Source organism: Manis pentadactyla, chromosome Y (assembly GCF_030020395.1).
Source record: "Manis pentadactyla isolate mManPen7 chromosome Y, mManPen7.hap1, whole genome shotgun sequence".
NCBI lineage: Eukaryota > Metazoa > Chordata > Mammalia > Pholidota > Manidae > Manis > Manis pentadactyla.
The window spans coordinates 30,110,991-30,132,543 of record NC_080039.1 but is presented as its reverse complement, the minus strand read 5'-3'; positions in this window follow the sequence as shown (position 1 = coordinate 30,132,543).

Here is a 21,553-nt window from a genome sequence, read left to right as displayed (position 1 = left end):
TTTTAACAAAAGTGTATCATACTTTCTTAAGCCCAATGTTGTCCATCACCATCTCTTGTAAAATTCCATGGTAGAATACTCACTTTATATTAACTGTGAAAATTAATGGGAACTGGTAAAAAATGACTGGGAAGTTCAGATTTATAAAATATCAAGTTATTAAAGTCATCCTGTTCTATACCAGTAAGCAAATTTTTATTTTACTTTTTAAAAAACCTTATTAAAAAAACATGGTATATCTTTTAAAAAGATAAAAAGAAAATTTAAAGCTACATTAAAAAGAAAACAAACATCAATATTTTAAACCAGTTTACCTTGCCTCATTTTTTATTCACCAAAATTAACATGGATTTTATAATCATAATATTCTGTTAGTATGCCCATTTTACTTTGGAAATGGATGATGAAAACCTCATTTGCTCACATATCATAGCTCCTGCTAAAAGTAACATTTTTTTTCTTGATTAACACCAAATCAATCCTACTGATAAGTTTAATTTTCACACTAGGCCAATAGATATAAATGATACAATCTTTTTTTTCAGATAAAGAGGCCCACACATGAAACTCATTATTTTTCTGGATTCTGTTCAGAATCGTCTTTAGTCTTCCCACACTAAGGTTAATGTAAATTTTTCTGAAGCAGAATTTACTGACAACATGTATGTTGTAAAGGCACTATAGCACAGTGAAAAAAAAATTAGTTTAGTCAGGAGGTCTAGCTTCATGTCCATAACTAGGTTATATATAAGCAACTTACTTGGCAGCCTTTTATCTTGGAAAACTACATCGAAGTGTAATTACATCTTGTAAAGTATAAAGTGGTATGTCAATATAAGTTAGTGTGCTGTCACTTAAATTTATTTTCAATAGGTTAAAAAAGTTTCTTTCCTGCTTTTTACTAGTTACTTATTTTGTAGAAACCTTATTAATGAACAACCAGAGTTGGAACTTCAATAAACTATGGTGATCCTCTCATCTGAAATTCATTATGTTATACCTTATTGACTGTAAGAGGTTAATTACAAAAGCCTGCAAGAGATAAAGCTATAACACCTCTGCTTATTGAGGAAAACAAAACACAAATAAAACAGCACAGTAGTTCTGAAATTTTTGTACCTTATTTTCTCCCCAATATTCCCTTAATTTGTAGATGAACTTTGGGTACCTTTTTATTTGATAAACTGTTTATAGTATTATCTGTCTGTGACCAGAATGGATGGCATTTTAATTTAGGGCTGTTAACATCAGGTCATAAACTGCCAGATTATAAGGACTTATGATAATATATTGATTCGCAACCAGGGGAGATGTTGTGGCCCAGGGGCATTTTTGGTTGTCACAACTGAGGAGTGTTCCTAGTATCTAATGGGTAGAGGCCAGGTATACAAAAAAAATCCTATAATGCAAATGACAGCTCCCCACAACAAATAATCATCTGGCCCCAAATCTGAAAAGGGTCATGGTTGAGAAACCCTGGGATAGCACCACCAGAATTACACAGGGGAGTCCACAGTCCATATGATACCTACAGAAGTGAAATGGATACTTGAGGCAACTAAAGAGTAATTTGGGAAACAGAAAAAAAAAGCCATTTTATATTATATGTAGTTTGGTTTTGGGTTGGTTTGCACAAATTGGATGGCTGCCTGTTTAATTGGGATGTTAAGTATATAATTCGCCAAATCATTTTACCAGTGTCCTCATAGCCTCAAGAAGGCATCATCATGGCCCCATCCTCAGCCAGCAGGTAGCACTCAAAGCTAACAAAGCAAAGTACTGCATTTTAAGAGGTCTGAGCAGCAGACACTAAATTCCTTCTCTGTGTATATTATCTTCAATTAATATACTAAAAAATCCACAACCAATAGGCAACTTTAGGTTACTTTTAAACTATTGCTAAAAATCCTCTACAAATGAATGCTTAGGCTAAAGCAAAATGTTTGTGTTTAAGTATTAATCTTAACTATCAAAGGTATAAAAGACAAAAAAACTGCAAGTAAATTAAATGTAAGAAGGAAATACTTTTCTTAATTATATCTTCAAATAAGTTGGTGGGTTTTGAAATGGGTACTGCTGGAATATTAGGGAGAGGTGAACTTGTAGGCCACTAACACATTATTTTCAGTAATATATATTCCATTATATTTGGATAACCAAATAACAAAGATAACTAAAAGCTGAAAAAAACTGTTACTCAAGCTCATCGGTTGTCAGCTCTTCCATGTGACTTCATTCAACTACTATGTCTACTTGCAAACAAGTATCTATGTATAAGGATCAGCACAGAGGTCTATAATTTGTAGTCATCACTTATATTCACCAAAGGAAGGCACTAATAAATAGAAAAGCTGAATTAAAGAACTAGGAAATGAAAATCAGAAAACCTTTTAGGTAAAACCAAGAGTAGACTCCTGGGAGAAAAAATATAAACAATAAAAAAAACAATACAGGCAAAGATGAAAAACAAGCCAGGAGGCAAAAATATACATTGGCCATGAAAAAATTATATGACCACAGATTATAAGAGAATGCTATGGATAAACTTCATGGTAATAAACTTGGAAATCTTGATGAAAACGCCACCTTAAAGCAATTTCAATTAAAAAAGAAACATAAATTTAAAAAAAATCTTAAGACAGAACACTGGATTTCTGTCTCAGCTCCACTGGGGCTCAATTCCACTGGAAGTTTTTCAAACTGTAAAGAAACAGATAATTTTTGTGTGTGTAGATATTCAGTGGAGGGTGGGGTGCACCAAGACAGAAACAACAGTAGGTAGAAGAGGGAATAAAGGAGAAATAAAATTCAAATGCTTTTCTTACAATGTTTTCAAAGAGAAAAAAATAATTCTCAATGTATTTTACAAAACTGGCACCACATAAGTAGTAAAACCTGATTAAGATGGTCTACTCCTGCCCCGCTGCAGAGATGCAAAATTCCATCAGTATATAAAAACATAGAGTAAAGGTATAGTTTACATTGGAATTGCAAGGATGGTTCACTCTTAGGAAATGTTACTGTAATTCACCACTGAAAAAGTAGTTGATATAAAATACACCATTCATTCTTTAACTTTTAAATTAAAATCTTTTTAATTAAAAAGTTTTTCTGTCTTGGTGCACCCCACACCCTCCACCCAGTATCTATACACACAAAATTTATTCTAACTTTTAAAATAGAACTAGAAGGATCTTATTTTATACCGATCTAGTTCTAAACTATCATCAGGTTTAAAGAGAAACGTTATAGTCATTTCCATTGAAATTAGGAATAAGGGCATCACCTTATAACCACTATGAAGTTTTTCCTTTATATATGACAAAGCATTAACATTAATATAAAGTTTTTATAAGCTATTAAGAAAAATATGCAACAGGTGGATGAAGAATTCATAAAAAGAAAATATAAAAAGCTAAAAAAAACTTCAATTTCACTAATGATTAAAAAAAAAACACATCAACAGAGCAAAATATTTTCCAGCTACTAGATTAGTAACTTTAAGAAGCATAGTAAACTCTCATTGGAAAGAGTGTGGAAAAAAAGATTACATACACATCGTCAGTGGTAATGGAATATATACTGGTACAAGCTTTATCAAGAGTAAGTTGGAAAGATGTATCATGATTTAAAATTATTATAAAATGGGCAAAGCTTTTCACCCAGTGATTCTACTCCTGGCAATTTATTTCATGGAATTAATTGAATAAGCATGCCAAAATATCTGCAAAAAGACACTCATTATAGGATTTATTTAATAGAGAAATCACTCATTATAAGGAAGTTTAGTAAAATAAGTAATGGTACAATCTTATACTCTAATATCATATATTTATCTTTGGAATGTTATCCACTATATTAAGTGAAAGATGCCGGTTGTAAAAAACAGTGTTACACAGCTTGGCACAACTTCTGTAAAATAAAATTTATCTATACACAATACACGCATAAAAACAATCTGGAAGGGAATATATGTATCAAAATTTGAACACTGGTTATAGGTGTTAGCACTAAGATGGACCTTTTCTTACATAACTTTCAAATGAGTTAATATGCTCCTTTATAATCAGAAGAAAAAACAAGCTATATGCACTTCCTCCCCTTGCCTCCAAAATAGGGGAGAAAAAGATTGTAAATAATTTATTGCAACTATATTGATCATTAGATAATTTTAATACAGATAAGACACAAATTACTACAAATTATTATTAATTTTTGTTTTAATATTTGTAGGTACTAAATTGCACGTAAATTTGATCCCTTCTTAAACTGGAGAGAATAATTATTATACTATCAGTAAACACACTGTATATAATTGTGACTAAAGTGTTCAGGGCTGTATCTTGAATCAACCTCGCAGTTACCAAAAGTCACATAAACAGACACCGAAAGAGTACGTAGTAGCGTGCGTACATTTTTGCTTCAAGTCCCGCGTTTATCTAGAGTGAAAAAAAAGCGCTCCCACAGGAAAAATGTCCACCGTCTCAGGTCTGCGCGCCCCCACCTCGAGCAGAAACGATGGCGCCGGTGAGACCTATGCCTGCGATCGCCACACGAGGGGGCCGTCCCGCCGCCGCGCCCTCAGGCCGCCTCGTTTCGTGGCGCCCCGCCCCGCCGCTCGCGGACACGCTCCGAACGCCCCGCCGCCCGGCGCCTCAGCCCGGTCCCGGACAGCGGCAACCCCTCCCGTCATTAGGACGGGGCCCCCCGCAGATGGCGCCAGGGTGCGTTCGCCCGCCGGAGGCCGCCGCCATCTCGCGGAGGCCCGCCGCGCTCCTACAGGTGAGCGCGGGAGAGGAGGCGCGAAGGGAGGGGCGGGAGGGGGGCGGCGCGCCCTTCCCCTCGGGCCCCTCAGGCCCGACGGCGCCCGGTCACCAAACGCCCCTCCACAGCCGAGGCCGAACCGCGGCAGCAGGTGGGCGCGAAGGCTGCGGCCTTGCACATAGTGGCCTGCAGGAAGGGTCTCCAGGGCCGCGCCTCCGCCACACCCTGGCCCTCCAGGCCGGCCGTCGTGCCTTGTGGGCCTGCTCCTGGCCCCTGTGAGGCTCTGGCAGTGGAGCACCGGGCCGGAACCCAGGGCCGAAAGCCAGGTGACCCCACTTATGGCGTCCTCCCGCACCCCCAAAACCGAGCTTCGGCCATCCTGGAGGTCCCCGCCGGGCTTGCACCCCTCAGGCCGCCTTCTCAACTCACCATGATGGCGGCTGCAAGCAGTTCTGGCCGTCGGGCCTGGAGGAGCAGAGACCGCGCTTCTGGCAGCACCCTTGGGGCGGCTGTTGGTTAGGTCTGGTTGTACCCGCCGCCCGGGGAGGAAAGGCAAGCGATCAAGTGAGAGGAGGCCCGACGGTGCCGGTGAGCTGAGGAGCCCCGAGAGCAAGATGGCGAGGCCGAGGGGCGCGGGCACACTGAGGCGGGCGACAGGCTCCCGGAGGTGGCGCCGCGCTGGTGGGGACTCGACACGGCAGCCGCAGCCAATGGGTGGCAGCGTCCCCTCCCCCTGCGGGGCGGGTGTGTGCTGGCGGGAAGTCTACGCCCGGCCTGAGGGCACGCAGGGGGAACTCAGGGGCTGCGCGTGGGCCGGCGGCATGCCCCTGGGGCAACGACGCCCTGAGGCCGACTGACAGGCTCACGGACACACACAGCACCCCGAAAGTGCCTTTGGAAAACACTTGAAATAAGTATGCACCCTTAAACATGCATTAAAATTAAAGAAAACATTTAATGTGCCTAGGTTCTATCTTAAAAATGGCGTGCTGAATGTACAGGGTTACCCGGATCACGGTCATCATCCGTGTCGCCTTCCCCTGAATCGGGCAAATGCCTGTAGCAGTACAGAATAGCAGGTGTGTGCCGAATAGGGCAGGCGGCATAGAGAATACAGAGGCTTGGAGCCTTTCTGTCACGTTTGCGGTAGATGGACTTGGATTGGAAGAAGCAGACAAGGCAGGCCTGCTTGGTGTTCAGGGCATTATTTCAAGAAAGATTCATTCAGTGCCAGGTAGTGCGGATGCAGGAGTGAACAAACAGGCAAATTTCTCCCTCCCGGGAGTTTGAATTGGAAAGTGAGTAAGTTTGGTTTGTAATCCTTACAGGAATAAGCTAAGCCTGCCTGGAGAATTCTAGAAAAATCTCAAGGTCAGAGAAACAAGGCCTAGAGCAAGGTAAGCAAGGCCTAGGCAGTGGTGGAGCAAATCAGTCAACTTCGAGAATCACTCCAGTACCCTGTACCCACAGGGATAACTAGCTATGACTTTTATTCTCAAACTTCTCTTTTGTACTGATGAAATCGTACTTTTGTGATCTGGCAAAGTGGTGGACTTCTGTAACTTGGAAACTGTCTCACTACCAACATCTAGCATACAGATAAAACAGTAACTAACCTTATTTTAAGTATTTGACTAAACTTACAGGAAATGAAGAGAAATCCCCAAATCCAGAAAAAGAAAAGTAAATCGAAAACCAGAGCAAAGTCTTGCTGAACGATTCATCTCTGGCTATGGGTATACACGCTGGGGGTGACAGGTCAACTAGTTGGCCTCGGACTTAACTGATTTTAAGACTGAACCCCTCCCCCTCCGCAAATTCCAAGAAATGAAGTCCCCGGAAAACCACTGTAGTTGGTTATCCTAGGTGTGGGCAAGATGTCCTTAGTCTCTGTAACTTGAGAACTGGAAGTGTAAGGGCAGGAGGTCAAGGGTTTGGAGCAGCTCAAGGTGGAAGCTGGAACGGAGTACACTATGAAAAGCCATTGTCTTAAAGACATGATCCTCAGGAAAAGGGTGGACTAGGAAACTATAAAACACCCAATAATGGGCAAGCAATGAAGTTGGTCCCATTTCTGGATGAAAAGGAAAAGAAAAATGAACAATGATGACGTTTTGAAACCCTAGACCTTCATTTCACAAGAGTTTGGAGTATAAATTTATAGCACACACAAGTGTTGCTGGAATATCACGAACAAGAAATTGATTCCCCACTTCTTCCCAAAAGATCTCTGAATGCTCGCAGAAACAAGTATAAAACCCACCTGGGGGATGCTTCCATAAAAGGCTGGAAGGGACTGTCTTAAGAAAAGGACCCTTTAAAGATAAGCTCACAGTGAAAAACTATAAAATGCTTGTACTATTTATCATGAGTGAGAGTGGCAGACAACAAAGCTCAAAATGTCAAAACTTACAGAAGAAGCTTCTTTGGGAGATTGTGTGTCTTTTCTTTTTCTCTCAATTTATTTGGAGTAATCCACTTCATGTCTATTTTAAGGTGATTATTCTACTTAAAATTGTAAACTTAATCTAAAACTAATATCTGTACTCTCCTCTTGCATAATTTTAAGGCATTAGCATGCTTTAACTGCACACCCTCTCCCAATTCATAAGCTATTATTCACTACTATAATTTTATCCTGTTTTCCTCCTACAAATTATACACGGTGTTTTTTAGACCCACCCATATGTGTAAAAATTGACTTGCTTACCATTTCTTTGCATATCTCAGATGTTCCTTCTAGACTTTTTTCCTTGGCCTGAAGATCTACCTAGTCAAATTTTCCCTTCTCAGTGAAATTCTCTGTCTGTTCCACCTTTATCTTCCTCTCTGCTAGCCATTTCAGTCCCCAAAGGTACAATTTGGGATGGGACACCTGAGAATCTGGAGAGGAAGTATAGGGAGTCTTTGAATTTGCATTGGGTTTGCTCTTCCTCTGGCATTGAATGACCTTGGGCAAGCTGCTTACCTTCCCTGAAGCAATGTTTTGTCCACAGTGATTCCTAATTCCAGTGCCTTGCTGCTATGCAACGTCTTCCCAATAAAGTCTTCTTTTAGCAGGTTTTTCTGTTTTCTGAAACAGATGAGCCATGATTAAGCCACAGACTCATTTCAGTGTTCTCAATAATCGCTAAAATAATAACTATTATGATATTTACTGTCCTATTTTGTTTTTTAATAGCTTCATGCATGTTAGTCTCGCCTTACACATGCTATAAATTCATTAATGACTTAAGGCAGAAGTGAACTGTGTACTTTATTTCCCAAAGTTCTTAAACTGGTATTAAACCTGAAGGTATGGCAACCTCCATTAATACTTGTTGAATGGTTTTACTCTTAATATTTTTCAGTGTTCCAGAAGTAGATAAAAAGAGAAATATAGTGATCTATTATCCATCAGATTAGAAAATGCAATTCCAGATTGCTGGTTTGATGAACTTAAAATCTTTAAAAGTTTTGCCCGTTGAGAAAGGAATAGAGAGAGATACTCCAATATAAAAAACAATCGTTGTGTTATCTCTGAGAGGTAGTGCTATGGGTCTGTCACCATCACACTAACCTAAATCTTCCAATTTTCCACACAGGACATGACTCACTTTCAGAAACTGAAAAGAAATAATTTCAAAAGTGGCAATGAGGCAAAAATATATTTGGGCATTTAACAAATATTTCTTAATTTCCTTCATTTGTCTAAGGGTATGTTATAAATAAACTTTAATATTAGACTCACCAACTTTGGCCTTAATTGTATAGGTAAAACTTGGGTTTTGATTTCCTTTTAACTTAAGAAGAATATTAATCTCACAGGAAACTTTAACACACTTTTAAGCACATGTGATACTAAATTATAACTTTTTCCTTAAAGAATTTTAAAAATTCCTATTTAATTCAAAACATGACTTAAAAGTGAACAGAAGACTACTTGGCTATGTATTAAGCATAAAATCATTTGAGTTTTCTTGACATTTCTGTTCATTGTTTAAAAGGAATGCTACCGCATCACGAGAAGATGACTGTGTGAGTTGTTCAGAGGAAATCTCCTCCCAAAAACATATATAGTTAAGAAAATACAATAATACAACTATTCCTAAAAGAGACACCAGTGGATACAGTACAACAGCCAGGATACATCTACATCTGCAAGAATTCAACATCACACAAAGGTGGTAAGAAACAAGCCGCGGCCAGGCAGGAACAGAATGCCCCCCACACTAGAACACAGTGGGAAGAAAGGACTCGGAACAGGGAGAGAGTGAAAGCCCAGGACTGCTAGACAACCAGCTCTAGAAATCCTCACCCGGAGCACAGACACAAGGCGCATGGAGTGCTGGATATTAGGAAATGGAAAAGCAAAACCTGTGGGCAGGTCCCTGCAACTGGCACCCCTGACACAAAAGAAAAGCGAGTGCTTTCTGTAAGTCTTAAAGAGACAGGGACCCCACAGCTGGATGAAGTCGTCCCGGCACACATAGCCAGCAGCTGGGAATCCTGGGGAACTTTGCCCTAACCCCACGGGTGGCAGCGCAGCTCTGAAGCCCCTCACAGCACTAAGCAGCCTGCCAATTGTTCCCCCAACTGGCACAGACCCTGACACACTGGCCCAGTAGTTGGAGAGTAGCAGTGTGCACGGGTGGTGGTAGTGTCAGAGGGGACCGGGAGTGGACCACATGTGCTGGAGGCACCAGAGGGGACTGGGAGTGGCTTGTGCAAGCCCACTGTGGTGGCGATCGAGCAGCCTGGGAGATGCCCCCATGCGCTGGTGGCAGCGGTGACAGAGGAGCCCAGGAGAGGTCCGTGTGAGCCCACAGCAGCAGCGAACAAGCGGCCCATGAGTGGCCCTAGCGTGCCAGTGGCGGCAGTGCCAGAGGGGCACAGAAGAGGCATGCGAGCACCTGCAGTGGTTCCAGGGGGAGCAGCCCCGCTCCTAGCAGTCGATCAGAATCCCAGCCCGAGGCTAAGCCACCCAAGCCAGACCCAAAGGCCGCTGCTGGCACACAGCTGCCCAGCAGGGGCACCGCTGTAGTGGAGGAGCTCACCTGGTGTGCCTGAAACTCCCAGCAGGGCTCTGCACTGCTCTGACAAAGACCCTGCCTACAGAAGCTTAGGGGATTAACACAGTTGCTGCTCCAGGAGAGCCAGTAACTGACACAGGCAGCGGAAGAGGGCAAGGCATCCAGCAAGCAGTAAAGGGCTTTCTTCTCCCAGCTAACACACCTGCAACCTGCCTACAGCCACTGCTATCACCATGAAAAGGCAGAAAATATAGTCCAATCGAAAATAGATCAGACAACCCTGAGAAAGGATCTGCAGAGACAGACCTAACCAGTCTCCCTGAAAAAGAATTCAAAATAAAAATCATAAACACACTGACAGAGCAGCAGAGAAATATACAAGAGCTAAGGTATGACATTCAGAGGTAGATTACAGAAATGAAACAATCTCTGGAAGGATTTATAAGCAGAATGGATAAGATGCAAGAGGCCATTGATGGAGTAGAAACCAGAGACAGGAATGCATAGAAGCTGATGCAGAGAGAGATAAAAGGATCTCCAGGAATGAAACAATATTAAGAGAACTGTGTGACCAATCCAAAAGGAACAATCTCCGTATTATAGGGGTACCAGAAGAAGAAGATAGAGAAAAAGGGACAGAACATGTCTTTGAAGAAATAATTGATGTGACCTTCCCCAAACTGGGGGAGGAAATAGTTGATCAGACCGCAGAGGCACACAGAACTCCTGAGAGAAGGGACGCAAAGAGGACAACACCAAGACACATAATAATTAAAATGGCAAAGATCAAGGACAAGGAGAGAGTATTAAAGGCAGCCAGAGAGAGAATAAAGGTCACCTACAAAGGAAAACCCATCAGGCTATCATCAGACTTCTCGACAGAAACCTTACAGGCCAGAAGAGAATGGCATGATATACTTAATGCAATGAAACAGAAGGGCCTTGAACCAAAGATACTGTATCCAGCACAATTATCATTTAAATATGAAGGAGGGATTAAACAATTCCCAGACAAGCAAATATTGAGGGAATTTGCCTCCCACAAATCACCTCTACAGGGTAGTTTAGAGGGACTGCTCTAGATGGGAGCACTCCTAAAAAGAGCACAGAAAGAAGCACCCAACATATGAAGAATGTAGGAGGAGGAATAAGAAGGGAGAGAAATAAAGAATCATCAGGCTGTGTTTATAAAAGCTCAATAAGTGAGTTAAGTTAAACTGTGTGGTAGTAAAGAAGCTAACCTTGAACCTTTGGTAATCACAAATTTAAAGCCTGCAATGGCAATAAGTACATATCTTTCAGTAATCTCCCTAAATGTAAATGGACTGAATGCACCAATCAAAAGACACAGAGTAATAGAATGGATAAAAAAGCAAGACCCATCTATATGCTGCTTACAAGAGACTCACCTCAAACCCAAAGACATGCACAGATTAAAAGTCAAGGGATGGAAAAAGATATTTCATGCAAACAACAGGGAGAAAAAAGCAGTTGTTGCAATACTAGTATCAGACAAAATAGACTTCAAAACAAAGAAAGTAACAAGAGATAAAGAAGGACATTACATAATGATAAAGGGCTCAGTCCAACAAGAAAATATAACCATTATAAACATATATGCACCCAAAACAGGAACACCAATATATGTGAAACAAATACTAACAGAATTAAAGGAGGAAATAAAATGCAATGCATTCATTTTGGGAGACTTCAACACACCACACACTTCAAAGGACAGATTCACCAGACAGAAAATAAGTAAGGACACAGAGGCACTGAGCAACGTGCTAGAACAGATGGACCTAATAGACATCTACAGAACTCTACATCCAAAAGCAACAGGATACACATTCTTCTCAAGTGCACATGGAGCATTCTAAGATTAGACCACATACTAGGCCACAAAAAGAGCCTCAGTAAATTCCAAAGGATTAAAATCTTAACAGCAAACTTTTCAGACCACAAAGGTGTAAAACTAGAAATAAATTGTACAAAGAAAGCAAAAAGGCTCAGAAACACATGGAGGTTTAACAACATGCTCCTAAATAATCAATGGATCAATGACAAAATTAAAATGGAGATCCAGCAATATATGGAAACAAATGACAATAACAACACAAAGCACGAACTTCTGTGGGACCCAGCGAAGGCAGTGTAAAGAGGAAAGTATATGGCAATCCATGCATTTTTAAAGAAGGAAGAACTATCCAAAATGAATAGTCTAATGTCACAATTATTGAAATTTGAAAAAGAAGAACAAATGAGACCTAAGTACAGCAGAAGGAGGGACATAATAACAATGAGAGAAGAAATCAATAAAATTGAGAAGAAGAAAACAATAGAAAAATATCAATGAAACCAAGAGGTGGTACTTCGACAAAATTAATAAAATAGATAAGCCTCTAGCCAGACTTATTAAGAGAAAAAGAGAGTCAAAACACATCAACAGAATCAGAAACAAGAAAGGAAAAATCATGATGGACCCCACAGAAATACAAAGAATTATTAGAGAATACTATGAAAACCTCTATGCTAACAAGCTGGAAAAACTAGGAGAAATGGACAACTTCCTAGAAAAATACAACCTTCCAAGACTGACCCAGAAAGAAAGAGAAAATCTTAACAGATTAATTACCCTCAACAAAATTGAAGCAGTAATCAAAAACATACCCAAGTACAAACTCCCAGGCCAGATGGATTTACCTTGGAATTTTATCAGACATACAGAGAAGACATAATACCCATGCTCCATAAAGTTTTCCAGAAAATAGAAGAGGTGGAAATACTCCCAAACTCATTCTATGAAGCCAACATCACCCTAATACCAAAACCAGGCAAAGACCCCACCAAAAAAGAAAACTACAGACCAATATCACTGATGAACGTAGATGCAAAAATACTCAACAAAATATTAGCAAACCGAATTCAAAAAGACATCAAAACTTCATACACCATGACCAAGTGGGATTCATTCAAGGGACATAAGGATGGTACAACATTCGAAAATCCATCAACATCATCCACCACATCAACAAAAAGGACAAAAACCACATGATCATCTCCATAGATGCAGAAAAAGCATTCAACAAAATTCAACATCTATTCATGATAAAAACTCTCAACAAAATGGGGATCGAGGGCAAGTACCTCAACATAATAAAGGCCATATATGATAAACCCACAGCTAACATCATGCTGCACAGCGAGAGGCTGAAAGCTTTTCCTCTGAGATCGGGAACAAGACAGGGATGCCCACTCTCCCCACTGTTATTCAACATAGTACTGGAGGTCCTAGCTATGGCAATTAGACAAAAAAAAGAAATACAAGGAATCCAGATTGGTAAAAAAGAAGTCAAATTGTCACTATTTGCAGATGACATGATATTATACATTAAAAACTCTAAAGACTCCACTGCAAAACTACTAGAACTAATGTCGAAATTCAGCAAAGTTGCAGGATACAAAACTAATACACAGAAATCTGTGGCTTTCCTATAGACTAACAATGAACTAATAGAAAGAGAAATCAGGAAAACAATTCCATTCACAATAGCATCAGAAACAATAAAATACCTAGGCATAAACCTCACCAAGGAAGTGAAAGAGCTATACTCTGAAAACTAGAAGACACTCTTAAGAGAATTAAAGAGGACACAAATGAATGGAAACTCATTCCATGCACCTGGCTAGGAAGAATTAATATCTATGCTGCCCAAACCAATATACAGATTTGATGCCATCCCTATAAAATTACCAACAGCAGTCTCCAGTGAACTGAAACAAATCGTTCTAAAATTCATATGGAACCACCAAAGTCCCCGAATAGCCAGAGCAATCCTGAGGAAGAAGAATAAAGTGGGGGGAATCTCACTACCCAACTTCAAGCTCTACTACAAAGCTACAGTAATCAAGACAATTTGGTACTGGCACAATAACAGAGCCAGAGACCAGTGGAACAGATTAGAGACTCCAGACATTAACCCATACATATATGGTCAATTAATATATGATAAGTGTGCCATGGACATACAATGGGGAAATGAGTCTCTTCAACAGATGGTGCTGGCAAAACTGGACAGCTACATGTAAGAGAATGAAACTGAATCACTGTCTAAACCCATACACAAAAGTAAATTCAAAATGGATCAAAGACTTGCATGTAAGTCACAAAACCATAAAACTCTTAGAAAAAACATAGGCAAAAATCTCTTGGACATAAAAATGATTGACTTCTTCATGAACATATCTCCCTGGGCAAGGGAAACAAAATAAAAAATGAACAAGTGAGATTATATCAAGCCAAAAAGCTTCTGTACAGCAAAGGACACCATCAATAGAACAAAAAGGTACCCTACAGTATGGGAGAATATATTCATAAATGACAGATCCGATAAAGGGTTGACATCCAAAATATATAAAGAGCTCACACACCTCAACAAACAAAAAGCAAATAATCCAATTAAAAAATGGACAGAGGAGCTGAAAAGACAGTTCTCTAAGGAAGAAATTCAGATGGCCAACAGACACATGAAAAGATGCTCCACATCGCTTGTCATCAGAGAAATGCAAATTAAAACCAAAATACCAAAATGAGACATCATCTCACACCAGTAAGGATGGCTACCATCAAAAAGACAAACAGAAAATGTTGTCAAGGTTGTGGAGAAAGGGGAACCCTCCTACACTGTTGGTGGGAATGTAAATTAGTTCAACCATTGTGGAAAGTAGTATGGAGGTTCTTCAAAATGCTTAAAATGGAAATACCATTTGACCCAAGAATTCCAATTCTAGGAATTTACCCTAAGAATGAAGCAGCCCAGTTTGAAATAGACATATGCACCCCTATGTTTATTGCAGCACTATTTAAAATAGTCCATCAGTAATGTCCTAAATGTCCATCGGTAAATGGATGGATAAAGAAGATGTGGTACATATACACAAGGGAATGTTATTCAGCCTTAAGAAGAAAAGAAACCCTACCCTTTGCAACAACATGGATGGAGCTAGAGGGTATTATGCTCAGTGAAATAAGCCAGGCGGAGAAAGACAAGTACCAAATGATTTCACTCATCTGTGGAATATAAGCGCAAAGAAAAACTGAAGGAACAAAACAGCAGCAGAATCACAGAACCCACGAATGGACTAACAGTTACTAAAGGGAAAGGGACTGGGGAGGATGGGTGGGCAGGGAGGGATAAGGATGGGAAAAAGAAAGGGGGCAATACAATTAACATGTGTAATGTGGAGGGGGTGCAGGGCGGGCTCTACAACACAGAGAAGACACGTAGTGATTTTACAGCATCTTACTACGCTGATGGACAGTGACAGTGACGGGATATATGGGGGGACTTGGTGAAGGGGTGAGCCTAGTAAATATAATGATCTTCATGTAATTGTAGATTAATTATACCAAAATAGAAAAGGAATGCTCTGTTAATAGCTCATTCAAATCTTTAATGTGCATTTGTGCAAAGTCTGACAAGTAAAAGGAAAATGTCCCCTGAATCCACTATCACCAAAGCTTTTCTTTCAAGCCACGAATTAGACAAATCTGTTTTTTTCCTAACATTCTGAACATTTTCTATCAAACTGTCCCAATTTAAGTAAATATCCATCTCTTTAAAAAAGAAACCTAATATTAGAATTCTTTTTGTTTGTATAAACAGCTAGATTCAAGAGGTTCCAGCTGTTGCAAGTTGAGCATAGATGTACCCAAAATAACAATAAGCGGAAGTACATTTTTTGTTTTGACTCCAAGCAGAAACAATTGCCACTTATGAACTCACATTAAGTCCACAAAAATTGTACTCTTGTACCTAGTGAATAAACACTATTGTTTTAGTGAAGTGCTGTAAGACATGATGTCATATAAGTCCCACAACTTCTCATCCCAGGCTTGGGAGCAATACAGATTTCTCGTCCTTGAAAACCCACTGTTGACACTGTAAGAACCACCAGAGTCCAATAGTCACCCACCCTACATTCAGATGTGCACAGAAAATGTAGCTTTCTTAAGCTGAACATTCTTCAACAAGCCACCATGGGGACTCAGGCTGTGGGAGGCAGAGAAGGGTATGATGACAGGGAAACAAGTTCTGATCTGGCCCGTCAGTACTGTTTCAATATCTTCTGGTGTCAGGACTCCTTCTGGTGTGAATTCATTTGATTGTTCTCAAGATTAGATTGTAGCTTCCTTCCCATTTAGTGGTGGCCAGTAGATGGAGATTTTTAGAAGACCTTGTGCTGGAGGGATGAGAAGGGCCTCTGATCCTTGCTGGTCCTCCCTGGTCGTGGCTGCAAGATGACCCACACCTGCTGGGGCTCTCAGCTGTGTGGTCTGGGGTGTCTGCCTGGCTGTGTCTCTGGGGAAAGGTAATTCCCCACTGGCCTGGCCCCACAGGAGCCCTGGCTGGGCTGCTCCTGCCAAGATTCACATAGTGGTGTGTGAATGGTACCCACTCCAACACCCCTCCAAGGGCCCTGCACAGTTCACACTACAAAACAGGCAAAGGTTGGATGGGCCAGAGAGGGCCCAGTTCTTGCTCCACCCAGCCCAGTCCTGCCCCTGCCTGGACTGCTTCCACCATCGTTACTCGACTTGCTCACTGGACTGTCTACCTGTGAGGCCACTCCTTTGTGGAGCCCTCAGCTTTGGCTTTTCCTCCCTTCTCTGACACATCCTGGCTATCTGACGCTTTGACCTGAACTGGGGATGTCAAGACCCACTGGTCTCAGTCTGTGTGCCCCTTTCTTCCACAATGCAACTGTGCAAAAGGGGCACCTTCTTCTTTCTTTGGCTTGCCACCTTCCTCCTCCTACTTCCAGAGGCTCTTCCCCCTTTTGGGGGACTGTAATGGGAGTAGGGAAAAGCCAGATCACCCACAAAAGGAACATAACAGTATGGAGGAATTGTTCAAATATTTCAACTGTTCTGTGAATGTATGAAGGTTAGGTTTGTCTGGAGCACAACTGCAATATGGTAGTGACGTAAATAAGACTGAACGTGATTTTGTCCCATACAGAGGTGGGCTGTCCAGGCTCAGGGAAGTCCATCACCACTCAGGGCTTCTTGGGTTGGGTAGTCCACCCCGAGTGGCCTGTAGTCCCAAGGGCACTTTCTGGTCCAAGATGGAGGCTCCAGTGCCATCTGTCATGTCTACATTCTGGCCAGAAAAAGGAGGAAGAGAAGAGCAATAAGGGAATGCCCAGAAGCTACCACAGAACACTTTTTGTTTTATCTCACTTGGTTACATGTCCAGAATGTGGCCATATGGCTGCAAGGAATGTTGAGAAATGAGGATGAAGTGCCTCCCAAGATGAGGATTCCTTAACTACTTAAGGAAGGGGACATTGTTTCGGGGGAACAGCTAGAAGTCTCAGTCTCTGGCTTGAAAAACTTCCATTATTCCATCCTTAACAAGTTTCAGTAATACATTCTTGAGTTTCTAAATTTATGCTGGTGTAGAAAGGGTGTTTGACTAAAAGTAAAAACAAACAAGCAAATAAACCCTTACATTCTAGCTCCATCCAGCTTTTCCACTAGCTGATTGTGTGACTTAGAGGCACTCAGTACCTCTCTGATACTGGTTTCCTTTTCTGTAAAATAAGAAAATGTGCTAGGCAGTTCAGAAGGCTCCCTGAGGCTCTGATTGTACTGGTAACCACAAACCTGACCATAATTTTAAAATCTATGTTCTATTATCCTTACTTTGACTTGGTGTAAATACAAGAATATACCATGAAAAGGCAAAGATGGGAACATAAATTCTTCAATCTTATCACATTGTAAAACTGTTAATGTAATGAAATTGTCCATTATTGCCTATAGCTCTTACCCTAATCACTTGACTGTAATTGTCTTTGACCTGCTTTTCAAAATCTTACTGATCTGTAGGCAGATACAAAACATATTAACTTAAGTGGTCATAACAAGATGGATATGTATACTGATAACTGCAGAACATATTAACAATTGGTATTGGCTCAAAGAATATGTATGAAATTATTACGAATAAAACTTTCATAATAGGTAGTACATGTTACATAATAGGTAGAATATGTTACATATGATAGAATTATGTTTATATTTTATAATTGTGTATAATATTTTTATTCTTATTCCATAATATATAATATTATTTTATACTCACAATAAATAATGTATATTATGGGTGTTAAGTTTATAATAAATTGATAAATAAAGAAAAGATGGAGATACTAGTTGCATATTCATAGTCTCTGAGACTGTGGTCATGTAGCGTAACTATAGAGACCCCCAGAAAAAAGTCTCTGTGTCATCAGGGAGAAAATAATTGTGTAGTTAAACCACTGATTTAGTCCTTAATGCCATTTTTAACGTTCTTATGGATTAGGCCTACAAACAAACCTTGGGCATGGTCTACTTAGGTAGTATCTCTGAGGATATAAATTTCAAAATCTATTTTTCTCTTCTGTTTATTTTTGATGGGGAGGGACCAGTGGCAGAGAAGATAACAGGAATAAAACCTCTGTTTATGTTTGCAACCTCCCCTAGCAATCATGTTTAGTTATCAATGTTGATCATCTTCTGGAGTTTCTCAACTCAGAATTAAGTGGCTGCTTCTGTCTCCTATTTCTGGGATTTCTTTTCTCCTTTGAGCATTAGATAGAGGGTTTAAGGCCAACCACTACTAAACCATACCCTTCTGTGAAGACCAACAGATGGGAGAGAGAGGCATCTTGAGATGCTCCCTCTTTGGAGTCCTCCACATACCACGAATGTATGTGTCAGCCACCCAGAAGTTGGAAGGGGTTTGATGGCACTGCAAGAACCAGGAGAGGAAAGACCCTGCAAGTAACTGTTACATGGAACAGATGGAACATACACACTTGAATATGAAGATTTTTGTTTCAGACTGCACTGTGAATCCACTTCTTTCTCCATATTTTCACACATTTCACTAAATACAAAGAATGATAATACTGATCATATGTGCTTGGACAGTAATTATATTTATCTTTTCTTTATTATTGGTTTCAGCACACAGACTCTTTGAATTTACAGGTTCTCATTTGTCTACCCCTTTTGCAAGAATAGTAGTGTTTTTACAACCAAATTGTTATATACTTGTTAGTGGAAGACTCCATGAAGACACAGCAGATTATTTTGAAAGCAATTTTTTGTTTAGGGAAGAATCACATAAAATAGTCTTCCTTGTAATTGTAGATTAAGGATACCAAAAAAAAGAGTATTCCTTGCCTAACTAAGACACTCACTTCTCTGGAGAAAGGATGCAATGGAAATTTTTTATGCCTGTTAATATCAGTTCTTTCACATGGGCTAGGTGGGTACATGTTAGAGGCCAAATAGTGAGGAGTAAAACTGAAGGTAAAATAATTGAATTTGTTTTAGAAATTACTTGTTTCAGTGTGAGGAAAAATGGGCTTGAACCAAGAACACAATTAAAAATACAAGGATGGTGAAAAATCAGGTTGGATTAATACCAACTGGTGTCACCAAGGTATAACAGGAAGGAAACAACTAGTTCTTTTCATAATTTTGATCACCCAAGACTAATGTGGCTTATGCACACTTGAGTGAAAACCAGTTGGCATTAGGGTGCTCACCATGGAAGGACTGCAGGGGTATTGGACAAGGAAGCATGGGCACCAACCACTCCCAAGAGCAAAACTGTGGTTTCACAGGAGGTGAATGTAAATGCTTAACTCGGGCACAGAAGTAGGTGGCATTGTTTGGATTGTATAGACCAGACAAAAGGATACTGGCTGAAAATGTCATAAAAGAAGGACCATGGCAGATGTAGGCTGACTGACCCAAACTCAACCTCCAGCCTCTCCCTTGCCTGATTCAACTACAGAGGCTTTAAAAGTTGAAATTTTTCTTTTACATCATCTGTTACAGCTAGGGACCAAATGGCACACTTCAGTTCAATGAGGTACAGGCAGAAGCCCTCAGGGGCAGCCCTTAGTGTGTCACCTCCTGCATGAATATAAAAAAGCAAAGCCTCCTGAGGAGGAAGCGCCTTACCCATCGTCCCTTGCTCTTTTCCTTTTTTGGGCAGGATCATGAGTCTTGCAGGGTCGAGCACTCCTTGCAGAACCATGGACATGAAAGTCATCACATTAAGGATGGAGGAATTAAAAGAAAGAGAAAGTAACAGCATCACTGAGCTACAGTACCAGCTTTGCTTTACTTGGGGCTGCATGTTTCATGAAAACACATTCCCATAAATAGCTGCTTATTTAAGTCAGAATTTGGAGGGTTCTGTTATTTACAGGTGAGTGCCACCTTGACTCAGCAAAGGAAGGAAGGGTTTTAGATTCAGAACTAACACAGATACCCAGGCTTTTATGTTTGAGAGAACTTCTTGAGTGCTCTTACCACTTACTACTTCTGTTGACACTAATTAATTGATCATATGATTTTTATATCTAAGCAGTGGCATTTATTCTGAACTAGTCTATATTGCTGTAGGGAAGAAAACCATGCACAGGGAAAAGAATAGTAGCTTGACCTTCTGGAGGCCCCCGTGACTTGGTCTAGGATGGAGCTAGACGTGTAGCGTGTTGCCGAGCGGACTCTGCCTCCTGGACATTGCCTCTGAGCAGGGAGTAGAGCCGGAAGCAGAACGCAGTGCTGTACCCACTGCTGAGGAGGCAGGAGGCCAGTTGGAGTCTGAGAGCCCACTTCCTACTTTCTGAGATTTAAAGTTAGAGAAAGTTGGTGGAGTAGAACGAGATGGCTGTGACCGATTAGTGCCAGTACAAAAGGACTCAAATGATCTCAGAGAAGAGCACACTGAGGGGAAGAGAAAGTATGGGTTGGTGGCGCAGGTCCCACGCAAGGGTCCGAAGATTTGTGGCCCTTGCTGTTTCTTGTCCTACAGTAGACTTCTTTATTGTTCTCTCACTGTAGTGCCCTCCCCATGAGAGGATTATGCATCTCACCGTGAACTTGGGAATGGCTGTGTAGATCACTTTGGCTAATGAAACGGAGGAGGAAGTACCTCTGGGCAAGGCACACTGCCAGTGACTCAGCCTGCTCTGTCTTTCCCCTGGCCGGCAGCACTCCACATAGTGGCCACTCTGCCTGCTGGGACCCTGGAGCAGAGGTGACACATGCAGAGCCACCACAGACAGATGTGGGCACATAGCTATGTGAGAAATAATGCATTGTTATTAAAAGTCAATTAAAGTTTAGGGTTATTTGTTCCTTCACCTTAAGATAGCCTAGATATCCTGACTCCTCAGTGGGATGACTCAAGGACATTTAATGACATTCAGCTTAAAGTAGATACTTCATATGTGCTCTGGGGTGCCTCATTTCTAAAGTTGGGTCCCACAGAAGGTCAAGGTTGTGCCAGGTACCAATATATTTCAGTTGGGGAACGAAATTGGTACTAGTGAATTTCTTCTTAAATATCTAAGAAATCTATCTAACCTATAGTTAGTCTTGTGTAACAATATATCCTTAAAAAAATGGTTTGGCACAATTTGACCCTGTAATTCCACTTCTAGGAATTTACCCAAAGAAAATAAGATCCCTGATTCAACAAGACATATACACCCCTATCACAGCATTATTTATAAAAGGCAAGAAATGGAAGCAACCCAATTGTCCATCAATAGATGAATGGATAAATAAATATGGTACACATAGACAATGGAATATTATTCAGCCACGAAAAGAAAAGAAATCCTACCATTTGCAACAACACTGATGAAGCTAGAGGGTATTATGCTCAGTGAAATAAATCAGGAGGAGAAAGACAAGTACC